Below are 14,609 nucleotides of genomic sequence, written 5' to 3' on the forward strand. Positions count from 1 at the left end.
TCATCAGGAAAGTCCCAAGATCCAATTCTTAAGGCTACATGGAAAATAAACATTTTTGACGTATGTGGAAAGAGGGAAAATAGTGAAATCCATGGTTCATTTCAGGAGCTCTGACACAAGAGGAGGGAAGGAAAAGGCATCTGTGAAGCTGTCTTAGTAGCCTCTGGGCTTCTACTCTCTGAGCAGAGTCTACTATTTTGGGGGGGTCTAGGAAAGCGACAGAGGCTTGTAGAGACTTAGAGGGAAAAACGTCCTGGAGGAAAGTGGAAAAAATGAAAGGTAAAGGTTCCCAAAGGACCACACAGATACAAGGCATTGTCTTTATTAGCAGAACCAGTGGCTGAGGTTGGAGATGCCCTGCTGAAACCGACACACTCTGCAATGATGCCTTTCCTTGACGGCCGCCCAAACCTGTGATGCCCTCTGGTCTTTGAGAAATGCTAGTGGGTTCGACTCCATCAGCCCCGACCAAGCATCTGAGAAATGAAGCAGTTAACCAGGAATGGCCTCAGTGGCCCCCAGATGAGCAAGTCATTTCAAAATTGCTTTAATTTAATTTTATTGTACTTACATTTTTAAAAGTACTAAGCCAAATATTTCCATTGTTCTCTTCAAAGTCACCCCCCCTGAGAGGCTGTGTTGTTAATCGGGCACCACTTAGTGTTCGGCCCATATCATGTCGGAGGGCAATGTGTGAAATACTTTCAGGGCCAGCTTATAACCTGGGGCAATAAAATGTCAAGTTATTTTATAGGGGGTTCCTTTCTTTCCCTTAACTTGATATATCAGATGTGTTTCCTGGTAACTTTTGACCCTTTCCAAGCACCATATCCTCTGCCATGCTGCTTTCTCAGAGTGGTCTCGAATGGTCCTTGGAGGACAGCATTGTTCAATTATTAGCAACAGAGAGAAACACACAAAAGAAAGAAGAATTGTTATGTTAATGTGATGGAACTCTAGATGAGTTTTCTCTTTTCACTCTGCTCCTGTGAGTAGAAATGTTTCTATTTTGTAGGGGAAAAAAAGTGTGGAATAAACAAAATGTGGTATATTCACAGGATGGATTATTTGTCAGCCTTAAACAGGAATGAAAAACATTTTTTAATTTTTATTGGCATAAAGTCACTTTACAATGCTATGCTAGTTTCTAATGTAGAGCACAGTGAATCAGTTATACATATACATGAACCCTCTCTTTTTGGGATTTCCTTCCCATTTAGGTCACCACAAAAAATTGAGACGAGTTCCCTGTGCCATACAATAGACTCTCATTCATTATCGATCTTATACATAGCATCCGCTGTGTGTATATGTCAGTCCCAATCTCCCAGTTCATCCCACCCCGCTTTCCCCCTTGGTATCCATACGTTTGTTCTCTCTGTGGAATGAAATTCTAACACATGTTGTAACATGGATGAACCTAAAAGACATTAAGCTAAGTGAAATAAGCCAGTCACAAAAGGACAAGTACTGTATAATTCTACTTATATGAGGTGCCCAGAGCAGTCAAGTTCATAGAGGCAAAAAGTAGAGGTGGGTGCCTAGAGGTGGGGGAGGGGGGAATGGGAGTCACTGTTAATGAGTACAGGTGATGAAAAAGTTCTGGAAATGGACAGAGGTGAGATTGCCCAACTATGTAAATGTACTTAATGCCACTGAACTGGACACTTGAAATGGTTAAAATGGTAAGTTTAAAAATAAAAATAGGGAATTTTCTGCTGGTCCGGTGATTAGGACCTGGTGCTCTCCCTGTTGTAGGTCCGGATTCAGACCCAGGTCAGGAAGCTAAGATCCCACAAGCCCCGTGATGTGGCCAATAAATAAATAAAATGGTAAACTGTATGTTATATGAATTATACCACCAAAAAAAGTGTGGGTAACAAAATCAAATCTACTCCCTGAACTTCCCTGGTGGTCCAGTGACTAAGACTCCAAGCTTACAACGCAGGGGGCTGGGGGTTCAATCCCTGGTCGGGGAACTAGATCCCACAGGCTGCAACTAAGACCCAGTGCAGACAAATACACACATAAATAAAAATAAAATATATATATATATATATAAAAGATCTACTCTCAAAAGCTGAAAACTTGACATCACTGATACTCAGAAGAATTTGCTGCCAGGTAAGCCAGATGTCCAAAGAGAAAGGCTCCAAATATTCTTTGCTCTGGAGCAAAACCGGGACACTGGGGTCAGGCTGGCGCTGGGTTCAGGCCCTGCCCTCAGACAGCTCCAAGTAGGGGCCACCTCCTCCAGCTCTTCTGTTTTCTCATCTCCATGACATCATTCACCTGCAAGCCTGCTGGAATGCCTCTCTCAGTCCTGGAACTTCCCTGATCCGGCCCGCCGGGGCTGGCCCGCTCCCCTGGCAGCATGAATGAGGCCACACCAAGTCGTGGCTCTGCTGGCCAAGAGGCTGCTGAGGTGGCTTTTTAATCCTCCAGCCGTGCCGTCCTAGTGATTGTTTTTATTAGGAAATGTAATGAAAAAGACTATATGAAGCCCCTGCCAGAAAAAAAAAAAAAGCTAATAAGATTCTGCACCAAGTGTGGCGAGAAAAGAAAAGGGGGAAAAAGCACATTAGGAGTCAGATAATGAGATAAATGAAAGACCGCAGGGAAGATCATTTTTGCAGACTTGCTGGATGGTTGTAAAATTTTTAATTTGCTGAATTTTCTTTTTTTCATTGTCTCTGACTCTCCATGTCTCTGCCTTTCACTGTTTCAATGCTCTGAATCTTGTCTCTTTCTCTCTTTGCCTCTCCCTGTCTTTCTAGATTTCTCTCTCTCTGTTTCAGCTCTTTCTGTCCAAATGTGTGTGTGTGTGTGTGTGTGTGTGTGTGTGTCCTTTCACTGTGGTCAAACCTTTCCTCTCAGAACTTGGGTCGGAGGCTGGTACCTTGGGCAGCGAGGTCCCACTCCGTCAGAAAGAACAAGAGGACAAAAGGTTGCTCCCCTCCCCAACCCCTAAACCCCTCATCACACCTGCCTTCTAGGGAGCTGCTGTGATTCTGCCAAAGGGAGAGAAAGAGGGAGACATCAAGGGAGGAAGGAGGGGAAAAATGGAACTATGAAGGAAGGACAGGAGATCAAAGACCAGGGAAGTAGGGAGGAAGAGAAAGCCCCCGCTGCTCCCGCAAATCGATTCTCCGCAATGCCCGCCCTCCCGTCTGTGCTATAAGCTGCTGAGCAGAATGCCACATCCGTGGGATGCCAGGCCTGAACAGAAGGGTTCTGGGGCACTGGGCAGGCACACAGGTCAGTCTGCTGGGGACCACTGGGGCTGCCCGGCCCTGCTGGGAGAGGTTCCGCATCACCAGAACTACCCTCTCACCACCTGTAAGGATGTCCGCTCCAAAATCCAGCTTCAGTACTTGCTTTGGCAGACTTCTCCCTCCTGTGTCACACTTCCGCGATGGGAGGGGCTTGAGGGTGGACACAACTACAGCCTCCCCGCAGGGAGGGGCGATGCCTGTGAAAGTACAGCAACGAATGGCTCAGGATGGCAGACACATTGTCAGGTATTAGGAAAATCACTCTCCATCCTCTGTCCCTTCCCCGCTGGAGACTGTCTGCTCTGTTTCCCTCCCAGGGAAGCCATCTCTCTCTGTGCTCCGCCTCCTGCCAAAGTGTGCTGCTGGTTACCTAGGGGATGGGTGTTTCCTGTATGGGGGCTGCAAAAGATAAAAGAGCCATGAACATCGGTAAGATCCATGGGAATGAAAGGAACTATTAGAAATCAGGCAAAAGACCTGCTGAAATCTGATTTCTGTCTGCAGAATTCTGGGAATCACAGGGAGCCCTCTAAGAACCTAGGGGGTCTGACAGTGGGACCCTAAGCCAGGCTGGGCAGAGGAAGGGGGCTGGGAAATAAGGTGGATTGGGACAGACAGGCAGTCCCAAGAGAGAAGGTAAAATAAGTTTGAGATCAGTTGGGAGGACTTCCCTGGTGGTCCAGTGGTTAGGAATCCACCTGCCAATGCAGGGGACATGGGTTTGATCCCTGGTTCAGGAAGATCCCACATAAAGGCAAATACACGTAGTTAGTGCTTCCTAGTGCTTCCTACTGGAGAAGGCAATGGCACCCCACTCCAGTACTCTTGCCTGGAAAATCCCATGGACGGAGGAGCCCGGCGGGCTGTAGTCCATGGGGTCGTGAAGAGTCGGACAGGACTGAGTGACTTCACTTTCACTTTTCACTTTCCTGCATTGGAGAAGGAAATGGCAACCCACTCCAGTGTTCTTGCCTGGAGAATCCCAGGGACGGGGGAGCCTGGTGGGCTGCTATCTCTGGGGTCTCACAGAGTCGGACACGACTGAAACGACTTAGCAGCAGCAGTAGCAATGCTTCCTGTGCTCCAGGCTCTGAGAACCTGAGCATATTTACTTCTCTAATCCTCACCACAATTCTGTGAGGTTGGGTACTATTGTTAACGTCTCCTGTTTACACATGTGGAAACTAAGGCTCAGTGAGAGGTGAGGAGAAGGAGCCAGGATTACCAACTCTAGAGTCTGTGCTCATAGCCTCTTCTCTCTTCTCTGTCCTTCCAGAGCAGGAGACAGGTCTGGCAAAGGAGCAGAGCCTAGTTGAGAGAGAGAACAGCCCTGTGGTTAAGAACATGAACTTCTGGGCCAGATAGCCTGACATGGGCAATCAGGGTGACCTTGGATAAGATCCTCAGAACTTAAGGTTACCCCTCAGAGTAAAATAAGAAGGGACTAAAGGCTTGTAAGTTTAAACACCAACACAGCGCCTGGCCCCTGAGATCAGTCGGGGGTACTTTTGTGTTTTGTTTGTTTGGCTGCTCTGGGTCTTAGTAAAGGCATATGAGACCTTTAGTTGCAGCATGTGAACTCTTAGTTGAGGCATGTGGGATCTAGTTCCTTGACCAGGGATCGAACCTTGGCCCCCTGTGTTGGGAGCGCAAAATCTTAACCTCTGAACCACCAGGGAAGTCCCAGTCAGTGGCCGTTTTTAATATCTTTACTCTGCACCTTCCATGAGGAGAACAGAGCATCTTCTGTGCTTGGCAGCTGACAAACCTCAACTTCTCACCTCTGGGAAGCATTTTCAGAAACACTGGAGATGGGCCCTTCCAAGGATCAACTTCTTAGGCACACAGTGCTGCAAACAGGCCCCGCACCCACAGCAGATCCTCTCCCCTCAGAGACCCTGCCCCTGCTCTGATCAGGTGACCCCAGTGGTCCCCAGGCCATGGGAGCAACCCCCAGTCCTGTGACTCATTGAATTTTTCCAGGGAGTATGTGTCACTACCATTCTCTTTTCCTGTTCCTTCCCTCCCCTAGCCCCTGCTTTTCTCTTTATGGAGAAAGCACAAATTAGGCAAAAAGGAAAATGTTGACAGTTCCCAGCCCTCCCTTGCTGGGGATAAAGAGAAATACGTTAACGGTTGAAGCTTTAGGCGGATCAAACACAGTTTGTGAGATGCTTCAAATGTATTATTCATCTCACCAATGAGATGCAATCGTGGGCGTTCTCTTTTCGCCCCAGCAAGAGGAAACCTCAGCTACCATCGAGATGCTGGGCTCCAGGGAGGAGGGGAGCTTTCAGAATGCCCTCTTTTCAATATTAAATCAACAAGTCCATCTCATGTCCCTCTTGTTCCTCTGGAAGCCTTCCAGATGGGATAGGTCAACTTGCCAGAGAATCTTAGGGAGCAAAGGCTGCAGGTAAGATCCACAAGACCTGGGCAGCAACGAGCGCCTAGAATCAAAGAGAAGACCGACTGTGACATTTAGAGGAGGTAGGAATTGGAAGGTGCTCCATGCACCACATGATCTTGAGGGATGTCACCCTCATGGACTGGAAGAGCTCTGAGAGGAAGCATCCCAGCTGTGCCTTTAGCCTGGAAACCCTCACAGAGAGTGGGGCTGCACTCACCCTCTGCTCGGATGCCTGGACGAAGGATCTGGATCCAGACCAAGAGGCTTGATACACAAATCTTCGACCTTGTGATTAGGACTTGCTGAGACCCCTGCCATCCCAGCCTGAGGGTTTGGCACTCATCTGAGCACTGAGGTCCCCTCTGGGACTCCTGAGAGGATCCCAGGGGTCTGAGGCATCTCAAATCACACACTGCCCTCTTCTTGAACATCACCCAGAGAAGAAACAGTGCCAGCCTCCCCTGGCTTTGCCCTACTATCTCACAAACCTTATACTTTTGTGCTGAACAAATCAGAAGTGGGGGTGGGGAGCGGGTGGTGGAATGGGAGATTGAAACAGCCCTAAAGGAAGGAAATTTGACATGATGGATCAAAAAGCCCTTAAAGTGTACATTCCCTTTAGCAATTCCATTTCTTAGAAACTGCCCCAAGGAAACAATGGATGAGTGTGCAGAGATGTACAAAAGTGTCCACCCCCAGCTTTGTTGATAAGAGCAAAACCAGCAGACATCTTCAGACCACAATAAGAAAGGATTGGTTAAATAGTAGCCTTCTGATGGAGTCATTTAAAAGTAGATTCTGGAATATTGGGGGGAAGCAATATACAAATATATTTGCATTCTAAAAAACATCCTGTATAATGAATACAAAGTTCCCCCTTTTCCTAACCCAATCCAGTTCCTCTCCTCAAGATACCAATTATCAGTTTAGCACGTATCCTCTCAGAACTTTATTTTTGAAGAATAAATATTTAATGTAAACAAGTGACAAACTCAGGTTATGCAAATCTGTGGGCTTCCCTGTTGGCTCAGCGGTACAGAATCCACCTGCAATGCAGGAGATATGGGTTCAATCCCAGGATTGGGAAGATCCCCTGGAGGAGGAAATGGCAACCCACTCCAGTAATCTTGCCTAGAGAATCCCTTGGGCAGAGGAACCTGGTGGGCTACAGTCCATAGGGTCACAAGAGAGCAGGGCACAACTGAGCAAATAAACAACAATATGCAAGTCTGTAACTAGAGATGTGTGTGTCAGTGCAGAGAAAAGGCTCCCTGATTATACACCAAGACATCAACAGTATTCACCTCTGAATAGTGGGATTGGATATGATTTTTATTTCCTTCTGCAGGAATAATTGTATTTTCTACATGAACAAAAAAGGGAAACAATGCTATTTTTAAATATAGTCAAAACAAAGAATCAATAACATTGGCTGCCTCGGAGGAGTGAGAAAGACTGTTCACCATATACTATTTAATGCGTTTGGAATTTTGTACCTTGGGCATGAACTACCTACTTGAAAAATGAATAAAATTGTTAAAAATTTAACACGGCAATAAAATAAACTGAGGGGCTGGTGGAGAAGACCTCTGAAGGATGACAAGCCCTGATCTTCTGAGAATCTGTAAAATTCTCCAAGCTATAGTTACAGTTTCTGAATCTGGTCAGGATTCACTCCAATAGTGTTTCGACTCTTTCTCACCAGGCAAGGAATTAGGACCTATAACCTGGAAGAAATGAGGTAGGGTCTAAAATAAACCAGGCTGGCAGCCAGAAATAACTTTGCAATAATTTACAGCATAGCAACAATAATGGCTTGGTTGAGCTCGATTTCATACTTTTTCAAAGCACTTTTCATTTCCCTTTGGTTCTTCAAATTTTCCTTGAGGCAACCTGCTACTGGCAGTTTCCTGGGCAGGAAAGGATGGAATGGAAGGCCTTGTCTGAAGAACCATTGTTTGAAGACAGCCCCCAAATTCACATTTCCCAGGGCTGGGCATCAGGTCTCAGACCACAGTGCTCTCTTCTAAATCCCAGATCATCTCATCTGTCAGCACCCAGCCTGTCACCTGTGTATGAGCCTCAGTTTCCTAACTTGTAAAATGAGCCTAATCAACCTTCTCCCTCAGACAGAAAAGTGGGTGATGGCTGGGTAGACTGTAAGGCGAGGGCGCTGCCCAGTCAGAACAGAGGGGCCCCCAAAGTGGAAGCAGCTTCCAGGCAGCCCCCTGGGTGGGGGGCAGGCAGGATCTAGACAGCCCCCAACATCCTGCCCTCGAAGTGTCTCCCTTGCTCAGAGACCCAGGCCCAAGGGTGATCCCCACCCCACCCCCCCACCTTCACGCTGCTCGGCACAGGGACACCCACCGGTGATCCCGTCTCACCTAATAAATTCCTGTCAGAGAAGCTGTCAGGACCTGGGAAATAAATAATGATATTTAACATTTTGTAATAACAACAATTAACCAGTAAATAATGTCCTTTAAACTGCAAACGCTGGAGTAAATTAATTCTTCTAATGAGCTGTCAGGCACGAAGCAAAAAAAAAAAAATCCCCGTTTTCTTTGGTGCCACGCGACTGCCGTGTGAGCAGCGAGGAAAGCTCACCTCGGCCCCGGGAGCTCATTACCGAGAAGCAGGCGGCGCGGGTTTCCCGGAGACTCGGCCGGCCTCGCCTGCTCCCACGTGGGCACTCGGCCGCCGCCCGCCCCGGCGCGCCCGGCAACCCCAGGCCGGCCGCACCTTCACCCGCACCGCGCGCCGCCAGGTGCCGGCTGCAAACGCGCAGCGCGGGGAGCATTTCAATTAGAGACGCCCCCCTCCCTCTCCTTCCCCCGCCTGAGCAGCCTCTGCTTCGAGGTGGCCCGGGGTTGGGGGAGCAGGAACCGAGGCCTGAGCTGGGGGCAGAAGCCCGCGCGCATCTTTAGTCCTTGCTGCGTGACCTTGGAGCGCTTTCCTGCCCTCTCTGGGCGGGGTAGTCATAAATGGAAATGTGGAGCTAATCAAACCAGATGTGATTACTTCTGAGCTCCCCGAGAAGCCTGTGACCATAAAAAGACACCTAAGAGGAAGGCAGCTCTTTATGTACTGATTCAGAGTAATCTCCAAGATATATTGTCAGGTGACAAAAGCAAGGCAGAGAACAGTGTGCCCGGCTAAGCTACATCTTGTGTGTTAAAAATGAGACGAAGGAAAGAGAATATGTGTCCCTATTTGCTTGTATATGTGTGGATGGGAAACAGAACATTGCTTCCCCTGGGGAGGGGAACTGGGAGACTTGGGTGGGAGGGAGAACTTTCACTGAGCCAGCTCATTTTTTGTACCTTTATTTTTTGAAACATGTACAGGTACTGCCTATTCAAAAAATAGAGAAGGGGCTTCCCTGATGGTCCAGTGGTTAAGAATCCGCCTTCCAATGCAGGGAATGTAGGTTCTATCCCTGGTGGGGGCATTAAGATCCCACATGCCTCAGAGCAATTAAGACCCCCATGTAGCCAAAAATAAATATTAAAAAAAAAGTCACACTCATCAGAGGTCATCTTGTCTCTCAGTAGCTTTCAAGAAGTGGGAGTCACGGGGGGTGGGTGGACAGCTGAATTGAGACCCCAACAGAAACCGCCCCAGAGACTGTACTGCCTCTTGAATAACCTCTCCTAGAGACAGTCTCCTGCATCTGGAAGTCTTTCCAGCACCTACTCCCATTCCCTCTTGCTTTCCTCTGAGTTTCTCTCTTCATGCCCTGTATTTGGTGGGTCAAAAGGCTGATAGATGCGAAACGGGGTGTGAGGAGCAGCCTCCACACAGGGAAGAGGGAGTCCAGGCAGCCCCAGTCCTCTGGAGTCACACAGGCCTGGGTTTGAATCTGCTTCTGTCACTCCCTAGCTGTGAGGTATTATATGTCACTCTCCATTGCTAGGTTTCAAGGTTCAGACATCCCTGCCTCCCTCAGGGAAGACATAAGATGCAGAGCCTGATGAACAAGTGTCTACCCCTACAAGAGCCAGCTCAAGCTCCCTGGGACAGACAGAAGACCCTTCTTCATAGTCCAGGGCCGTCTGGTCCCCAGACCCAAGCGTCTACAGCTGCAATGCCCAAACCCAACCCCCAAAGGATGTAGCTATGTGGCTTCCCTATGGCCAGGGGCAGCTTTGCCCACTTTGCACCTAAATTGTCATGCTTGAAACCCAAACAGGCTCACGGTAGCTGTCAGGTAAGAGATGATGTCGGACCCAGAAAAATAGCCGGGCCCAGGGCTTGGTCACAGCACCTGGGGTGCAGGGGGCAGTTACTATGGGGATGGGGGTGAGGAAAGGGATGGGACAGGAGGGCTCCCAGCCCCCACCCCCATCTGACCAACTCCCTTTTGTTCTGTTTGTATCCTTGCCTTTATTTTATTATTATCTTTTTTTTATTGTTGTTATTTTATTATTATCCTTGGTTTTATTTTCTTGGGCTTGAAAATCACCGTGGATGGTGACTGCAGCCATGAAATTAAAAGACACTTGCTCCCTGAAAGAAAAGCTATGACAAACCTAGACAGCATATTAAAAAGCAGAGATGTCACTTTGCTGACAAAGGCCCATCTAGTCAAAGCTATGGTTTTTCCAGTAGTCATGTATGGACATGAGAGTTAGACCGTAAAGAAAGCTGAGCACCGAAGAATTGATTCTTTGGAACTGTGGTGTTGGAGAAGACTCTTGAGAGTCCCTTGGACAGCAAAGAGATCAAGCAAGTCAATCCTAACAGAAATCAACCCTGACTATTCATTGGAAGGACTGATGCTAAAGCTGAAGCTCCAATAATACTCTGGCTACTTGATGGGAAGAGCTGCTTCATTGGAAAAGACCCTAATGCTGGGAAAGATTGAAGGCAGGAGGAGAAGGGATGACAGAGGATGAGATGGTTAGATGGCATCACCGACTCAATGGACATGAGTTTGAGCAAACTCCAGGAGATAGTGAAGGACAGGGAAGCCTGGTGTGCTGTAGTCCATGGGGTCTCAATGAGTAAGACACGACTGAGCGACTGAACAACAACAAAGTATCTTCATTTTGTCGAGATCAGATAAGAGACACGCCAAGAGGTTAAGAGACTTGCCCCGGATATTCTACTGAATGGGCTAGAATTTGAGCCCAAATCAGCTGACTCCAAAGTCACATCTCCCAACACCCTGCAGGCTGTCCAAGGCCCCATGTCTCACCACACAGATAGACTAATAGGGTGGGAGAGGGGAGGGGAGTAACAGACGAGGTGCAGGAAGGTGGCCAGCTGGCCTCTTGACCTTCTTATCTCCTTAGCACCCTCAACTCAGTACCTGGAGCATCAGGTGAAAGTTCAGGGAATAATTGCTAATTGTCAGAATTCCTGAGAGGCTCCTTTCCCTGGCAGGTTGGAGGAAAAGTAATGGGTTCATTTAACCAGACAGGATTCAAGCAGGGGGAGTGTGAGGGGCATCTCTGATGGTGTCTTTAGGATAGAGTGGCGGCTAAGGCTTAGGGACAGGAGTCTAATAGACCTGGGTTAAATCCAGGCTGCATCCATTACAAGCTGTCTGACCCAGAACAAGTTCTTTAACCTCTCTGAGTTTTGGTTTCCTCTTCTACAAAATGTAGAAATTGCTTCCTCTCTTTGGGCTGTTGCGGGGATTAAGAAGATGAGGTGTGTAAAGTTCTAAGCTTACCTCCCTGGGCATAAAGTAAGCACCCAGTAAATGGCTGTGTCTGATCTGGTGAGCTTTTTTGCTGCCCTGCTAGACAAACTCCGTCTCCAAGACCAAGAAGGGCAGTTGTCCTAGTGCCTGAGGTAGGCAAGCTACCTCTGTGACTCCTGATTTGGGAGGCAGCCCAGAAAGGCTCCCAGGCTTGCTTTTTGCAGAGGGCAGCGGAAAATCGGAGCTGAAGCCAGCAAAATGAGGTTCCCAACAGCGGGGCTGAGTCAGCTCCTCCTGGGTTTGGGGGTTCAAGAGCCTTCTTCAAGGTCACACGACCTCCTAGTCGCCCTGTCCTCCATACGGCTGCCCCCCTTGGCCTAAGCTCTCCAAGGACCCTGGGCACCTGTGTGCACGAGACACCAGCTGGGAAAGAGGAGTGCTTCAGTGAGCAGAGGAAGCTGGGCTCGGCCACGGGGAAATTAAAACCAGCTTGCCCAGCGCTGAGTTACCATGTCGCCCGAAATCAGATTGATTTCTTGGGCTTGTTGTGACGGCAGTGTTGCAATTGATTCGTCTAGATGGCAGGGAGTTTATCTATTTGAAGCTGTCTGTCATTGATCTGAATACGCTTCTAAAATAGCCCAAATACCTGGTGAGGGCAAGATCACCAGCAGTCCCGGCTCAATATTAATTATAATAATGAACAGGCATGAGGAGGGTGGCTTCATTGCCTGCCCTGCAGGGCTGGCCTCTGTGAAGTTTGGTGTTTAATATTCATTGTGGGTCAACCTGTACCAAGAGCTGGTGGACGCTCCTAAACTGAGAGAAGTCTACATGGGTGGTGATGCCGTTCTCTGCTTCTGTGGGACAGAGAAGGAACTGCTACTGCTGACAGAGACAAGATTTAGGTTAGACCTCAAGAAGGACTTACTCAGGACCAAAAGTAGATGGATAGAGCGAATCATTCACTTATTAGCCTAGACATGTTATTTCTGAGTGTCTTTCCTCCTCTGTAAAATGAGGATTATAATACTAACTTCTCAGAGCTGCTGCTCCTGCTGTTCTTGGGCAGAAAAAGAAGACAAAACAAAGCAAAATAAAGCTCAAGACCTCTTCTGGGCTGATGGTTCAAGGAGAAGCGAAGGGTCTTGCTCTGAGTAACAAAGCACCCACCCTTCTTGGCATTCACAGGGTGAGCATTCAGTCAATGGAGTTATTATTATAATAATTATTGATTCTGTGATATTTACTGAGCACCTGCTATTTGCCTAGCCCTGAGGGAAAACTAGAAAAGAAGCCATGATCGCTTTGAGGAGACTCTGGGTTACTGTGGGAGCCAGGACATCCCACTTGCTCAGGAGTAAGACAGACCCCTTTCTCTGGGAGACAGTTTAGAAGGTAGGCACAGGTGGACGTGAGGACCTCATGGTGTGAGTGCAGGTCCCAGGCAGCGTTACCCAGCAGAAGACAACTCTGCTAAAAATCATTCCACAAGAGCCCCTCCAGAATAACATTCTTGCAGGAAGAAGAGGCTCCTGCCCTCAAAAGATCTAACAGAAATCTGATTAGACTTTGTGGTTCTGGTCGGCAAGAAGCAAAGAATAACCAGCTGACTCTCATTGCCTCTGAAGACACCAGCTGAAACTGCAGCAAGAAACATGGAGGTCAGATCACCATAAGGACTTCCTGGCTGAGGTTTGGAAGGCCGTGAAGGAGACCGGGATGGAGAGACTCCTGCATCTGTCTGGGAGCCTAGTCTGCTGCCTTCCTTGTGACATTCCTGCCTCTGTTCCTACAAAGCTCTCCTCTCTCCTCCGGCTTGGCGGCTGGTGGAGACCCCCATGGCCAGCCTTAAGAGAAACATCAGAAGAAAGTTAATAGCGAAACGCTCTGGCGGATCTAATTGATTTTTTTCCTATTGGTTCCCTAATATAGGCAACACTGTTCCTGCCGCTTTTCTGGGCTGGAGATTATGTCATAAATAAAGAGATTTGCTCCCTATTTCCATGTGCTTATCTTTAATAAGTTAAGAACTCAACAAGCTTTAGGAGGACTTGAAATAAGCAAAGGATCCGGTGGTGGTTTCAGCTGTGGCAGTGACAGCGACAGCAGGAGCTTTATTTCAACAGAGCGGGAGGGGAAGGCTGAGGCAGGTGGGGCGGGGGAGGGAATTTGCATTCTTTGGGCAGCCCTGGGCCCAGGCTCAGTCAGAAGATGAGAGGGATGGGGTGGGCAGAGCTAGGGGAGAAAATTCCTGTCTAAAGATGTGCAAAACAGCTGGCCAGGGCCCATGAGGCTGGGGTTAACATGAGAGTGCAGGTTCTAGAGCCAGGTAGCCTGGGCTGAAATCCTGGACCCATTGTTGCTTACAAGCTGTGTGACCTTGAGCAGGTTACTTAGCCTCTCTGCTTCCTCATTTTAAAAATGGATAATAACATCTACCTCAAAGGTTCAACAACAGGCAAAATGCTTAGGCCAGAGCCTGCCGTGGGGTATATATATGCAGACTTCATGTTAACCGGCACAGGATTATCAAGACAGCGTCTAACTCAGTTCACCTGAACTGCTGCTGAGCCTCTGCCTTGTATCAGGCCTTGGCGTGGGCTTCACAGAGCGTGAGACACAGTCCAGCCCTCGCTTGCTGGAGGAGGAAATGGCAACCCACTCCAGTATTCTTGCCTGGAGGATCCCATGGACAGAGAAACCTGGCGGGCTGCAGTTCATGGGGTCGCAAAGAGTCAGACGCGACTGAGCGTGCACGTGCACAGCCCAGCTGGGGACCCAGCCGCTGCGACTGGCATGAGCTGGGCAGCGGTCCTGAGGATCCACGCTGGGGGAACCCAAACAGGAAGTGCTGGCCCCTTCCTGGGGAGGCGGCCCTGCTCTGCCCCTGTCTGAGGCTGACCTGCTCTCTGGCTCCAGATGCCCTGCAGATTACTGGCATTCCCTTCAAGCTGACAGTGAACAGAGACTGTGCAGCATGCGCAGAACCACTCAAGACTGAGCACAATCACCATCATGCACTGCGTATTTCATGAGCGCCAGGCTTGCTCTCTCCCTGCCTCGTTTAGTCCTAAGCAATCCTATAAGGACAATACTATCATGAGTCCCCATTTCACAGTTTAAGGAAACTGTAAGACAATTAGCTTGAAAGCTTATAGCTGGTAAGGATCAGGATTTGAACCCAGATCCAGTGACTTCTCTTGCTCTAAATACTGTCCTCTGTTCTTACACTGCATTTAGAGTCCAAACATTCATGACAAACATATAATAT

At 48.4% G+C, this 14,609-nt stretch overlaps 1 long non-coding RNA gene across 1 annotated transcript; it reads right to left on the reverse strand.

The window, feature by feature from the left end:
• Positions 1–344: 344 nt before the first annotated feature.
• On the reverse strand, positions 345–8,103 carry LOC129651370 (uncharacterized). Its single transcript, XR_008714105.1, has 4 exons — positions 8,070–8,103; positions 4,501–4,583; positions 3,338–3,472; positions 345–476 (listed from the first exon to the last, which is right to left on the reverse strand). It is a non-coding gene; the product is annotated as an uncharacterized LOC129651370 (long non-coding RNA).
• Between the last annotated feature and the right edge of the window lie 6,506 nt (positions 8,104–14,609).

Source organism: Bubalus kerabau, chromosome 4 (genome assembly GCF_029407905.1).
Source record: "Bubalus kerabau isolate K-KA32 ecotype Philippines breed swamp buffalo chromosome 4, PCC_UOA_SB_1v2, whole genome shotgun sequence".
Classification (NCBI taxonomy): Eukaryota; Metazoa; Chordata; class Mammalia; order Artiodactyla; family Bovidae; genus Bubalus; species Bubalus kerabau.